The sequence below is a fragment of the Chelonia mydas genome, chromosome 2 (assembly GCF_015237465.2).
Source record: "Chelonia mydas isolate rCheMyd1 chromosome 2, rCheMyd1.pri.v2, whole genome shotgun sequence".
Classification (NCBI taxonomy): domain Eukaryota; kingdom Metazoa; phylum Chordata; order Testudines; family Cheloniidae; genus Chelonia; species Chelonia mydas.
The window spans coordinates 150,800,487-150,816,026 of record NC_057850.1 but is presented as its reverse complement, the minus strand read 5'-3'; positions in this window follow the sequence as shown (position 1 = coordinate 150,816,026).

Genomic DNA, 15,540 nt, shown 5'->3' with positions numbered 1-15,540 from the left:
CTGGAGTGTTAACTCTGTACATTGCATTGGGCCTTCCTTGAATCCAGGAAGTTGATATATTCCCAGACACCCACCCAACGGGCATATGCTCAGGCATTTCTAACTTGATACACCTGAAAATTCGAGAACTGTCAGGCACCTTGACCTTGGTACAGTTTCCGAATAGAGGTTTGACTATTTCCCACTTACAGGAGAGTTTTGGTTTCTCTATACACCCTACAGGTGCGGCTTGGTATTTGCGGTAAGTTTCGGAAACTAACGCCTGAAATTTGCCTGCGTTATTTGATTTTTCTTTTGCCCACTTGAGTACACAGTACAGCTCTTCCTTAACAATTAAAATAGAGATGGGTTCATTTCTTTCCAGGGGATCTGGGGTTGCCATTGGATCCTCTGTAGCATGATGACTACCCGTCGTACAGAACAAATGGTCACCTTCAACCAAATCAATAAAGGCTTCCACCTTAACAAATACAATGCCAACTATATACATAAAAAATATGACGATGGTAGTCATGATGATCTAAGGGTGAAAGAAAATATGATTAGCACCGTTAAATGGGCTGATTTCCTTTCCATTCCTTTAACTGGCTGCTATGAAACCACTTCAAGTTGGTTCCTTTTTTTGCTGGTATTGATATAGTGAGGCACTCGCTCTGTTTGTGATGATAACTCAACCCACCCAACGAGGACAAAGGACATGGCCTTTTTCTGAGTAATGCCAGAACATTACCTTTGTACCAACCTCCCATCCCACATCATTAACATGGCCTAAGCAAGTAGTTATGGCCTGGTTATTGGCCTTCAGTTGAAGAGCTACCTGATGTTGGAGACTACTGTGAGTATTTAACAACTGCTGCATGTATAAATCTATTTGTACCCTGGGTTGGTACTCATCTGGAGGAACTCCTCCCACCCACCAACGTTGAGGGGTGCGCATAACTCTTCCAGTCAACACCTGGTGCGGTGAAAACCCTTGCACAGTTCTAGTAGATCGCATGGCCATCAGGATATATGGGAGTTTGCTATCCCAATCCCTTCCCTGTGCATCTATTAATTTCTTAAGAGTAGTTCTGATGGTTCTATTAACTCTCTCAACTATACCAGAACTTTGTGGGTGAGCAGCTATGTGCAACCGTTGTTTGATGTTTACGGCCGCACACAGCGCTTTTGTGTGGTCCTCTATCTGAATCTATTTCTAACAGGATGCTGAATCGAGAAAAGGTTTGTTCCAATAGAACACGAGTGGTGGTCAAAGCCGTTGCATTCCTAGTAGGATATGCCTCCACCCACCGTGTAAAGACATCAGCTACCACTGAACAATACAAGTTACCCTTTTTTGATCGGGGGAAGGGTCCTATGAAATCAATCTGAAGGTGATACCAGGGTCCATCTGCCAGATGGTGATACATGGGACGTTTAATGGGCCTGGTGTCGATATTATTCTCAGCACACTGAAGACGTGATCTTGACTATTGACTATTTCCTCTTTCATATCAGGCCACCATGCCACCCTAGACATCCGTTCCAAAGTCTTAGATGCAGCACTTTAGTGTCCCTGGCTATGAGCTAAAGTTATTAGTTCTTTCCGCAGACTTACTGGCATAACCAGTACAGGTAATTCACAGTTTGGTGATCTTGCTATAATTAATCCATTTTTGTCTTTACATATAGTATATCCTTGATGTTTTCCTGCTGTTAAAAGGGCTTGGAGATCTTTATCCTGTTTTTGCATGGCCAAGATGTCATGGCCTACTGACAAATCTGGGGACGGCATCTTAACTACAGCAGCTGCAATAGGGGTCTTATCCCATGTATATTTTGATCCTAACCTAGCAGCTTGTATTGCTAGCTGATCGGCCTGATTGTTAAGCTTTGCCAGAACCGACTCCCCTTTCGTGTGGGTTTTTACTTTTAGTATATATATTTGGCCCTCTCTTGAAGAAGCTGTCTGCCAAGCATGGTTTAAATCAGAGGCATATTTGACAGATTTCCCATCTGTCACGTTCAACCCTCTTTTCTTCCATATGGGAAGCCAGTTAGTAAGGGCTTGAACCACCCAACTAGAATCAGAGCACAGATGTTTTCCTTTTGTGCTACCTCAGACAATACTGCCAACACAGCAATTAACTCTTCAGCTTGTGCTGACAGCGGCCTGACTGTACCCTGCAACACTTGCTGTGTCCCCTCCTTGATTGCAGCATACCCTGCAACCAGATGCTCTTCATGATAATAAGCACTCTGGTCAACTGCCCAGATAGTTAACCCTTTTTCCTGAACTTCTTCCCAAGATGTTGATAATAAAAATGGAGATGATAAATTGGAATCAGGATCTGGCAACGAACATTCGTGCTTGTCCCCTTCAGTAATCAGAGCATAGGGAGTGATTCCCATATGGGGAACCTTCTCAGCACGAATATCCCGATTTATCAGACTCAAAGTCCATCCTGCCAGCTGAGGTGAGGATACCCTACCCTCATTAATTTTTCCAGAGATGATATATTTTACTGGTGTATGGCATGTTCTTACCACAATGGGAGCTGTACCAGTTAGATACTCTCAATGCTTTAGAGACCATACCAAAGCGAATGCCTCGCGTTCACAAGCTGAAAACCTCTCCTCCACCTCACTTAGAGTTTTGGAACTATAGGCCACTGGTCTCAACTGGCCAGCTTGATTCTGCAGTAGAACTGCTCCAATGCTTGCCAGAGTAGTTGCAAGATGCAAATAAAACGGCAGGCCTTGTTTTGGATAGGCTAGCACTGGTGCATCCGCTAGGGCTTTTTTAAGATCATTAAAAGCCTTTTGTTCTTCTTTTCCCCACTGCCAAGAAGTACCCTTTTTAAGAAGTCGATATAAGGGTCTAGCAATTCCCACGTAATTCTCATTAAATTCTCTAGAAAATCCAGTCAATCCCAGAAATGACCGGAGGGCGGAAACATCTCTAGGGATTGGCAGTTTTGTTATAAGTTCCACCCTGTTTTTATTTCGGGACTTCCCTTCCTGGCCCAAGGTAACACCCAGGTATGACACAGTTTGTTTTACTAGTTGTGCTTTTTCAGGGTTTACTTTAAATCCGGTGTTTTGAATTGTCTCCAAGACCTTTTCAAAGACTGATAGATTCTACTCTCGGGTCTCTGTGGCTATAAGAATATCATCAACATAACTCAAAACACATCGACGGCATTCTAACGCCTGACACATAGCATGCACCCATTGATGACAGATGGTGGGGCTATTGTGTAACCCTTGGGGAGTGCGTGTGAACGTTAATTGCTTCCCCTCGAACGTAAAGACGAACTTATGTTGGTCCATCTCCCTAACTGGTATGCTAAAAAAAGCATTTGCCAGGTCCAGGAGGCTGAACCTGTGAGCACGTCCATCAATAGTTGCCATAAGCTCTCGATATTTGGCCACTACTGGTGCTAAACATGGGGTTACCCTGTTTAATTCCTGATAGTCTGCTGTTAGCCTCCACGTATGGCCATCTGCTTTCCTCACAGGCCACACTGGGGAGGTACAAGGACTATTTATAGTTTTTAACACACCTTGGTTTTCTAGCAACTCTACTGCCTTTTTGACGCTGGGAATAGCTTCCCCTGGAAACCTATATTGTTTTAATGAATGGGGGTCCGGTCCTGGACTACTGACCTCCCCTTTTATTAAACCACAGTGAAGTTTGTGCCTGGCAAAAGCATCTGAATATTTGAGTAGGATCTTTTGTACTTCAGATTCTTGGGGTGGTGCACTATACCCTTCCATGGCTTTTATAGCTGCTACTCTGTGTGAGGCAGGAACAATTGCTCCCGCTTGGTCAGAACATCTTGAAGGTGGCAGCTGGTAATTGGGCAAATCAATTATCACTTGTAACCATTTTAAAAGATCATTGCCCAATATCCCAGTGCCTCCAAGATGGTGGATACCAAATGAGGCCTCAATGGTGAAAAGTCCCACTGTGCAATTAATTGATACAGTAAATGGGATGGTGGTAGAATCCCCTCCTGCATACCCTTCCACAGTCTGTGAAAAAGCCACAGGAATTTGTCTCACCATGTCATTTCCATCTTTGCAATGAATAGACACCGCTGCCCCAGTGTCCACCAGAGCTTCTTGTTTTAGACTGCCAAATTCCCCTTTAATAACTAGCAAAGTGACTGGCCGACCCCAGTGGTTGTTGTAAATATGGGCAGCACTAGGGAATTAGACAGGCATCAAAATAGATCGGGAGGCCCATCCCCCCACGGTTTCATGGCTCGCTGATGATTTACGAGCTGCCTCGTCAGCTCTGGAGTGGGGAGATGGTCAATATCCTGCTTGCGCTCGAACACCAATAGTTGTCCCCACACCAGCCTACGAAAGGCCTTACGATCATTTTCAGGTTGTTTTTGTGTTTGGTATCTGGGTTGTTCCTTACAGAAACCCCTGTCCTCAGTATATCCTTTCTGTTGGAAGGATGGCTGGTCCCTTTTTCCCGTCTTTGGGCTACCACCTCCCTCCTGCTTGCCACTGATGACAGCTGCTACTCTTTTTCCTTTTGGGTTAGAGAAAGCACCCCTCTGAAGTTCATAACCCTCTCTTAGCTTGTTCTCTATTTCCCCGATGGTAAGAGGATGGGGGTCAAAGGATCCCACCGCAATTCGAAGGGCTGGTGTTAACCCCTAAACCACAGAATCCTTGAACTCATCTGTGTCCCAATCATTACCACCCGCTAGAAAATACGAGAGTTTTTTCCTCCATAGGTAGTGCTCCGGTCGCTCTTCTGTTCTTTGTCGATCCGAATAGAATTGACCTATAATGCTATTTCTAGGAAAGAAAAACTGATACAGACCCATATATATTTGGATGAGAATTTGCATATTAGCTGCCTGGATTTCCACTGAGAGGGCTAAATAATCTTCCAGATGAATACATTCCCTGATTAGAGCGGCCACATCTCCAACTACCAATTAGGGATGGCTGCAACCCTTGCCATCCAATCTAATGCCATTTCCCTTGTTAAGGGGCCCAAGGTCTTTCCCAAAGCACGTGCTTGCTTTCTTGCCTCGTTTCTCCACCTTGATAGTGTTGACTGTTCCGAGTCACTACTGTTGTAGTTATTAGTGCCAAGGGGACTGGTGTTTCCTCTACAATAGGGGCTGATGGTATAGACTCCCCCTTTGTAATATCTCTGTCTTGAGGAGACTCGGGCATCCGCTTGGGACTCCTATGGCTATCCCCTTCACTCTCACTCCCCGAGGAACTAAGTCTCTGAGGGAGAGGATCAGCCTGAAGAGCCCTGATGGTTCCCCTTGAGCGGGCTAATCAAGCCCTTAAACGCGCCTCACGTCTCTGGCAACTGGTATGATTTGTTGCTTCACTCATGCCCTCCTGCATAGTTTTAATTAACCTACGCAGGGCCTGAGTCTCCTCCAGTTGCATGTTGAGGATAGCAACTTCCTGTTCTTTACCAGATAACTGGTTGGTCAGATCTTGAATTTGACCAGTTAATCTGCCTACTTGTGTCACTCCCGCAGAGGCTTGATCGTTAAGTGTCTCAATTCGAGAGGACAGCCTACCTACTTCAGCTTCCTGTGCTGAGGTCTTGGCCTTAGCATCTGCTATTTGGTCATCCTGTGCAGCCACTGTGACTAACAACTCAGTTACTGCCAGGAGTCCAAACACCAGTACTTGTTTCTGTTTCTTGTGAGATGGTTTTGGTCGTCCGTCGACAAAACTAACCCACAGCCGTTGTAAAGTAGTCCAGGCTTCACGCCCCTGGAACACTCCTAGCCTCTAGGGATCGTTTCCCTTAGCTAGTCTTTTTACTGCTGCTCTAATGGGTGCATCTCCCTCAGATGTTACCCGCGACCCAAAACAGTTTACCCGAGCGCACATCTTAATTAATGATCAGGTAAACTCTGGTGATGTGATTAATCACCTCCTAAAAAGAACCTTGGCTCCTTCCCAGCAGGTCTTGTTGTTACTGTAGCTATATGAGAGAGGTACCGTATCACGAGAGAGAACTGGACACCTGAACTTCTGACAGCTCAAGAGCTCAAGACCCCCTGGCTCCTCCCCTCATATACTTTTATAGGCAGCTGCTGCCAGGCAAAACTAGATTACTGCTCTTATATTTTCCTGCCTTTTCTTGGTACTGAAGAACAAGAACCTGACACAAAATGGAGGTTGCCTTGTCCTTTTACCAAAACAAAATGGCCTTTTGATTTACAGAACTTTATCTTAACTTTATACATGTATATACTTTAATAATTTGGCAGAATTAAACAGGGTTTAAACTGAAATTAACAGTGGGGTCAGTCAGCAAGACCATCAGTTACTTTGGACAAGGAGCCCCCTCCTGCCGTCCCAGGCTACACTCCCACCCAGGCTAGAGAAGGAACAGAACCCAGGGGTCAGACTTCTCCTGGGAAACCATTTCCCATGTCAAAGTCATAAAGTCCATAGGCACAGGAAGCCCAGGATCCCCTTGTTTCCCATTGATTTCCATGCTCAGCAGCTCACAGGGTCTCAGCCTTGGGAACAGTCTCCACAAGGGAAGGGCTGGGAGCCCCATTGCTGGGACATTTCCAAACACACCAGAGACAGCTTGGGAGAAGCCACTGCCAGGTCCATTAGCGAGGGGCTCCTGGGGGCTGTTTGCAAATGAAATCTCCTTTGGGAGAGATTCTCTCCCCCTATTTCTGCCTCTCCCCAGACAGACAGGGGAAGCCACCAAGGAACCCTAATGCCACTCACTTGCTCTAGGCAGGGCCGGATTAAGACTTTTAGAGGCCCTAAGCACTGAAAAAATTATGGTGCCCCCCCATATGTAATTCAAAATAAAAACAATACTATACCGTGAAATAAAATTTTATTTTTCAAAATGACACAAAACTTACATGTATGCTGAGATTAAAATAGCTTCTTTCTAGATTTTCTGATTGCAAAATTCTGGATAAGTTCATCGAAGCTGACTCGACGAAGCACATCCGCTTCCATACACAATAGGGAAAGTGAATCAAGTCTGTCCTGACACGTTGTTCTCTGAGGGTCTTTTATTCTTTTCAGCTGAGAAAAAGAGTGTTCTGCGGAGCAGTTAGTAATCATCAATGTTAGAAAAATACGTAGTGCGATCTCTACATTTGGAAATACACATTGTATTCCGTCTTTCAGTATTGTGTCATGAAGATCAATGTGACTGAATTTCATTTTTCCTGTTTCATTAAACTTTGAGCGCATATAACAGTGGAACTGCCGTACTTCTCCACAGAGATTCATGTTCAAGTCAACAGGGTATGAGTCAACTAGCTTTTGGGAACCTTGTGAATACTGTTCATCAGATAAGTCCATATCGTTTAGAAAAGAAAAATCTACTTGATACTTCTTTGTACACTTCACCTCTCTTCTTCATATGAGGTTCAAGTGTATCAATTATAGCGTAGTAAGTAGATATGCAAAATTTGTCTCTAGGATTCAATGGTGTTTCTGTTGCACTGCTACCATTTTCTTGTTTTTTCCTGATTCGCTTGCGGGACTGGGCTTCTTTGTAGTTAGTATCAGGCAAGATATCTTTTGATATGTCTTCAAATCTTTTGAAATCATTCCTCAAAGTGTGTAAGTGGTCTGCTAATGATTGACAGAGGTCTGCACATGTTTTCAAATCCAATTCTTTTTCTTGGAGAGCTTGACTTGTGTTGTAAAAGTGTTGTAAAATTTCATTCCACTTGGTCAACATGAATACAAACTCTAGTTCTTGCATCTTGTTTGCAATGTTTTCTGCCTCTCGTATAGTTTCTCCCTTTTGTGATTGGTCTTCAGCTGTACTTTCTAATGCATCCACAATCTTTGAGTAGGACTCCAGAATTGCACTTGTTGCCACTTCATGTGCCTCCCAGCAAGTATTAGAAAGATTTCAACACACGATCATTGCCCAAATATGTTTTAAGAACTGCCCATCGGTGTGTTCAGGCAGAGAAAAATGTATAAAGTAACTGGACTGTTGAGAAAAAACTTACTGCCACCGGACAATAATCAACAGCTCTGCAGCAAACAAGATTGAGAGAGTGTGCAGCACATGGTATGAATATGGCATATTTGTTCTGTTCTAAAAGCTTCTTCTGCATTCCTTGATAATGCCGTGACATGTTGGCAGCGTTGTCATAAGATTGACCTCTGCACTTTGAGAAATCTATTTTGCAAACTTGGTACAGATAATGCAGTACTTGGTTTGCCATTTCTTCACCAGTGTGGCTTTTCCAATTGAGGAATGTTATAAATCGTTCAACTGGTTTTCCATGTGTGGGAGACACATATCTTAGTACAATACTCAATTGATCAATATATGAAAGATCAGGTGTAGAGTGGACAGATAAACTGAAGTACCCAGCAGTACTTATTTCATCCACAATAGCTGAACGAACTTTGTCACTCATTAGACCAATGAGTTCATCTCATATTGTCTTGGATAAGTATGATGGGTTACCTTTGCTGGCATTCCCATATTTTGAGATATGGCCTGCTAAAAATGGGTCAAACTGAGCCACAAGCTCCAACAATCCCAAGAAATTTCCATTCTGCAATGATCCAAATGTGTCATTTGATCCACGGAAAGGCAGACCACGTTCAGATAATGCTTGAATAACAGCTATAACATGCTGCAAGACATGTTGCCAGTATTCACGCTCCCCTTTAATTTGTTCTTCCAATTTTTGTGTCAATCCAAAGCCCTGTCTTTGATTTAAATATGTCAACACTGACTCTCTGTGAGTAGTGCTATTTTCATGTTGTTCAATTAAAACAGTATTCTGCCACTCACTAAATCCATCTGCAGCAAACCAGGATATTTTGAAGGTTTATGTGCAAAAAGTTTGCAAACAAAACAGTACACAGACCTTCTTGACGGTGAATACAGTAGCCATTCTCGAGTGTATTTCTCACCATTCGCTTTCATGCCAAAAAATATTTTTTGTGGACAATATCTTGTTTGCCATTGGTAAAAGTCCAGCGGGATTTCTCAAATGGCCCAGTGTGGTGCTGACAGTCATTTGGTCCATGATCTATCCAGTAAGCTACATCATCGGTACTGAAATCAACTCACATACCAGGATCTTTTCTCCTATTATTTACAGCATGAGCAGGTTCAGTCTCTGACACATCCACACCTTCTAGAACAATATCTGTTTTACCACCAGGAGTAGGATGATCAGTTACAGTCTCTGACACATCCACATGTTCTGGAATGGTGTTTGTTTCACCAATAGAAGAAGGGTCAGTCTCTGAAAAATCTACAGGTTTTGGAACAATGTTTATGCTACTGAGAGAAGATGTTGCTTTTGATGGATTCACTTTGAAAAATTATGTCAGATTTGGAAGATTTTGGAAAATTTTACTAGTTTTTTGTTTCTTTTCTTCCACCAGTTTACGTTTCTGTGCTCCACTCAGTTGGTTACGTTTCATCCTACCCCTTATCTCAGTTATCTGAACTTAAAAAAAACCAAATTTCACAACGTACACTATTAATAAATTTGTTAGTCTCTAAGGTGCCACAAGTACTCCTTTTCTTTTTGCGAATACAGACTAACATGGCTGCTACTCTGAAAACTATTTTTATGTGTGTATATATATTTATGTGTATATATATATATATGTGTGTGTGTGTGTGTGTATATGTGTATATATATATATGAGAGAAAAAACTAATCAAGTATGTATAACTCAGAAGACTATATCAATAATAAAACATAAATTTATTGCACTACATGACAGGAACTGATTTCCTCGCATTATTTCGATCTACATTAGTAGGAGGCCCCCCTGGTTTAGGTGGAGATAAGTAATAAAAAGAGAACAGAAAAACAGAAGAGTGTATAGTGGAGTGTAAGGAAGTCTAACAAAGTTCTGATTTTTCCCATGATGACTACTTCGATGCTTTTTTTGAAATATTAAATATCAAATTTTTTCCAAAAAAAATCTCATTTTTTTGGTACCCCCTGCTTTGCTGGTGCCCTAAGCACGTGCTTAGTCTGCCTATTGGGTAATCCAGCCCTGGCTCTAGGTGATGGTGCGATGGATGGCGGATGTTCAGTGTCACCAGCTGACCCTCACCCTCCTCCTCACTCTCCAAGCCCAAAGCAGGCTGGAGAGGGTGGTGACCTGAGGAGTTACCCTGCCCAGCCAGCAGGCAGGGTGATGACACTGGGCGATCGACTGGCCCTTATTGCCAAAGGATAGAGAAACTCAGCCAGCAGCAGGGGGTGCAGAACACTGCCCTAGTGCAGGGGTGACAGCGCCTCCTGGCTCCTGACATCCTGGCACTTTACTCACCTTCATGAAACCTCCCATGGCTGTAGGGACGGGATCCCAACCCTACTGATGAGAAACGGGCCTGGGGAGGGGAAGCTATTGGCTCAGGGTCACACCAAGTCTCAGAGCCATGGATGGAACTCAACAGTCTTTATTTCCAGGCCTCTTCACTAACCGCTGCTGCACACTCCCTCCCACAGCTGGCCACTACAACCAGGCCCTCATGTGTGGTCCTCCTGCCTTTGAGAGGGAGTTTGCTCTGCTGTAGTGACTGTCCAGGGCATTGGGAGGCAGGACTTCTGGGTTCCATTGCTGGTTTTCCTATTGACCTGTGGGACTTTGGGCAAGTTGCTCTCCTTCTCTATGGCTCTGTGGAATTCAGATCCCTGAATGGGCTTTAAAAAAGACAATAGTTAAAATTTGGCCCCGACCATTTCTTGTTTCCACAGCCCAGCCATTTTAGCAGAGTTTAGAATTCCTTGGTGCTCAACACCTGGAAACACCCCTTTCCCCTTCACAGAGGGCTTTAACGCCCCTTATCTCACCCAGGCTCACTGCTGCCTGGATTTAGGGAATTGTCCCTATTCCCATGGGACAGATGGGGATCCTGAAGTACAGAGAAGGGAAGTGACCTACCCAAGGTCCCACACAGCAAGGCGGTGGCAGAGCCAGAAAGAGAAGCCACCAGTCCTGACTCCTGTTCTAACTAACAGACAAGAAACCCCCCAGAGGCAGGGATAGAGCCCCAGGAATCCAGATGGTGGGAACATTCTCATGGAAGCCCTTTTCTGTCAGGAAATCCCATTCAGACTAAACCAGTTTGTTTCTTGAAATCATAACAAGTTGGATGAAAATTCTTTTCAAAAATATTTGTTTGCAAAACAAAAGTATCTCCTGTTTGTCACAGTGTGTTAAATTGTCTCGTCACACACAAAGAGGATACACTGTGATCTAGACAATTAGACGAGATGTTTGAGTCTGAGCTAAGTAGTTGCTGCTCTTAACAATTTCAAAATAATAAAATACAAATAAAATGGAACCTTTCAGCTATTATATTATGTCATAATATATGACTCAATGTGATAGGACACCTCATATTATGCACTACTCCTCGTGACACTCTCCAGTGGATCCCCAACCTCCATTCACCGTGAAATAGGTAGGAGAGGATTATTATCCCTACTTGACAGAGGGAGAAACTAAGGCTGAGAAAGGAGAAGTGACTTGTCTTAGGTCACACAGTCCGCTAGCGGCAGAGTTGGGAATAGGACCCAGTAATCCAAACTAACCATCACGTCTTCAATTTCATACACTGAGTGATCAGAAGAAAGTACTTTCAAATGAGCTGCAGACCAATAACAGTTCATGGTAATTATTCAGCAAGTATTTTAAAAGAACTGGAATGTTAGAGAGAATCATGAACTGCTCAGAGACAATTAATGCAGAGAAGCATGAAAATTAGTCAGACACATAATTGGTTATGACTTATTTGCTTGGTCTTAAAAGAGAACAACAAGAACCTGAGTCTCCTCCCTGTCAATAGCCCCCTGTTCACCTAATCGGGGTTCAGACTTTGAGGGGCGGGAGGCCTAGTGTTCTCACCAAAGAGCCTAAAGGATGGCACCGGAGGGGTTCACTGTAGATGTAAATATTCCAGCCCCCCCCTTTTTCAGTGGGCCTCACACAATGGGAGCTGCAGTGCACTCCCCCAGGCCTCCAGCTCCCGGTGGTGGGACAGGAGCAGGGGAAAGCACAAAAGAAGTAAGAGAGGAAGAAAAAGGAGGGAGGGACAGAGGAAAAGGGAAACCAAAAAGGAGATTCTAAGGTACAAAGTCCTAGGTAGGGAATAAAATTCTGCCATCTTAACCTAGTGTCCTCCGTGCCTAGAATTCAGCCAGCACCAGGTGGATAAGACTGAACTGATTCCAAACCTCTGAGAGGCTCTTACCTTCTAAACAAGGACGTCTGTTTTCTAGTAAAATCAGTAAAAGGAAAGGAGAAAACTCAAACGAGGGTCCTCCTAGCGCTCACGTACATGAACCAGAATTCTCTCTCAGTCCTCAAGGAGAGACCTTGAGAAGGAGACTTGCTGAGGCAAAGCCACAAGGGTGTCTGAGGTTGCCCTGGCCCTGCGCCCCTGTCCTGCCTGCCTGATGTCAGCATCTCTCTGTGAGGTTACCACCTCCCCACCACCTTTGACCAATAGGCTGAGGTCCTGCCAATGGCCCTTGTGATGTCACTTCCATACCACCCCTCACCTGCAGTGCTGATGTCCTGCCCCGGCCAGCCCCTTTGGATGTTTGAGCTACTTCCTGTGAATCACCCCACTCAATGAGTGTTGATTGTGGGGATCCATCAAGCTACACATTAAAACATGAAAGGCTGCTCTCCATGCTACACTCAGTTTTTCATAAATTAGTAGTCTTTCGGGCCAGAAGGGACCATTAGAGCATCTAATCTGACTCTGCATGTCACAGGCCTCCTGTATACCACAATAGCTAGTTTTTGTCCAAACACATTCCAGAAAGGCATCTAGTCTTCATTAAAAGACATCCAGACATGGAGAATCCACCACTTCTGTTGGTAGTTTGTTCCTGTGGTGAATCATCCTCGCTGTTGAATATTTGTGCTTTATTTCTAATATGAATTGGTCTCTTTTCAGTTTCCAGCCACTGGGTCTTGTTATGCCTTTCCCTGCTAGATTAAAGAGCCCCTTTATACCCGATATTTTCTTTCCATTAAGGAACTTCAACACTTCAATGAAGTCACGTTTCAATTTTCTTTTCATAAGCTAAACAGGTTGAGCTCTTTCCATAGCTCACTAGAAGGCATTTTTCTCAAGCCCTCAAAACATTTTGTGGCTCTTTGCTGCCCCAGCTCCAATTTCTCAACATCTTTTTCAAATGAGGACACCAAAAGTGGACGCAGGATTCCAATATCAGTCTCACTGATGCTGTGTCACCTCTCTATCCTACTCACGACTCTGCTCATATGTCTAATGATGGCATTAGCCTTGTTCACCACAGCATCACACTGGGAGCTCATGCTGAGTGGCTTGCCCAGTATGGCCCCTGAATCCTTTTCAGAGTCACTGCTTTCCTGGATACACTTCCCCATTCCGTAGATGTGGCCAGCATGCTTTGTTGCTAAGTATAGGACCTTGAATTTGGCTCTGTTCAAACTTGTTTTGCTTGAATGAGTCCAGCTTACCAAGGGATCCGGAACACTCTATATCACTGCCCTGCCCTCATTATTAATTACCACTCTGCCAGTCACCAACCAATGTTAGCAGCAGTAATTTTATATTGGCTTCAAGTTCATTGATAATTAGTTTCAAGAATTAGTCTTTGAGAGCCTCTTCAGATCCCTAGTGCCCAGTACCTGCTCCCCACAGCACAGTGAGTAAAGGCCGTCCAGCCCAGCTGTTCCATAGGGGCTAAGCACAGAACAAACACATGCTTAGGAATTGTGTTGTCCATAGGCTCTGAACAACATGTGGGAGTCAGCAGCTTACAAATGGGCTACAGACCTAGATGGACCCCAACTGTGTCTCAGCCTCCCACCCTGTAAAATGGGAATAATAAACAAAACCTTGATTAGCTCTATTTTATAGTTGGGGAAACTGAGGCACGCAGAGGCAAAGAGATTCGCTCATGGTCAAAAAGTCAGGAATAGAAAATGGCAGGTCTGCTGATAGTCAATCCTGGGCCCTAGCCCTGGTTATCCTGGCCTCTCTGCTCCAACTTCAGTTACAGCCCGAGTAGAGGCTTTCTTCTTCTCCACATCCTTTAACTTCATGTCACTGCAGAAGAAAGATTTTCTGTTAGCCAGCTGGCTCTAATGCATGTGGATTTCTTTCCGAAAGACGTGCTCTGGCTCAGTCACATGTCATGGATTGACTGGAGTAACCACTCGGTGACATTCTAGGGCCTGTGTTATACAGGAGGTCCGACTATATGGATAGAATAATCCTTTCTGACCTTAACATTTTTCTGCTGCTAGGCAGATAACTCTGGACCTATTTTTCCCTCATTCATTTTCAGTTGGAATAATTTAAATCCAGTCCAAAGGATTTCCTCTTCCATTGTGTCTTCAGCACCTTTCATAGCAAACAGTTACTGGAAAAGACAGGGCAGTTTAGGTGATGGTGCAGATAATCTAACTGGTTTAGGCTCTCAGGGCCAGACACCCACAGGTGAAGGTGATTATCTTGAGCAGTCTCTCTGTATTGACCGTGTCCCTCTCCTCTTTGGCTCTTATTAAAGCAAGGTGCTTTTTGCTCTTCCTTGCCCCATCTCCAAATGCTCCTGCATGGTCCTCCTTCTTCTGGCCCGCTGCTGGCCACTTGTAGCACCCGCAGTCCCAGGCAGCTGGCTTGATCAGGCAGGTGTGATATGTGTCTTCCAATAGAATGAAACAGAGGCTATATTCATTGTATTGCTATGGGGAGATGGAGAAAGAATCCCCCACTTGCTTTCTGTCTGTCCACAAGGCCATGATTTGCAACATTGTGGAATACTTCTATATTACTCTTTCATAAACTCTCATGTACATTCCATCTCACTTCCATCCTTGGAAGATTCACACATGCAGAAGCCCACCCTATGCAGATGTGTGAGTAACACTGATTTTACTTTAAATGAACAAAACAATTAAGAAGCTGGATCCAGCTGATACAGGGTAGGCTGAAGTCATGTTTTGGGGACATTTATCAATACTGGCTCTGACTTTGTTTGTGGCAGGGGAAGCCCTTAATATTTTAGAAATATTGGAAAACCTAGTAATTTTCAAGGCATGTGGTGGGATATCATCACAGAATGCAGAGGAGCTATTCAGGGAAATGGTGAGTGAACAGTACATCAGTGAGTGCAATGGTTTATGAATGGTAGCGGGAGGGCGGTCTACAAAAGTTCTCTCTACCCAGAAATCTGAAAAAGTCATCTAGAATTTACTCCCCCTGAAAAACGTCCGAACATCACCCTCCAGGAGCGGAAGGAAATCAGGATGAAAATTAAGATACTTTTGGATTAGAATGCAGCCCTCTGCAAGCCTCCAACCCTTCTCCCAAGACCAGCAACAGAAAAGCCAGGATGACACAGGGCAAAAGAATGCCTGCTGCATGAAGCATCATCTAAAGTCGCCTTTTAAGGAGTTAAGGAGAAGCCAGGATAAAAAAGGATCCAAAATTCACATTGCCATGGCTAGGTGGGACTATAATTTGCTATCCAAAATATGCATCTGCAGCATTAGATCAATGTAGCC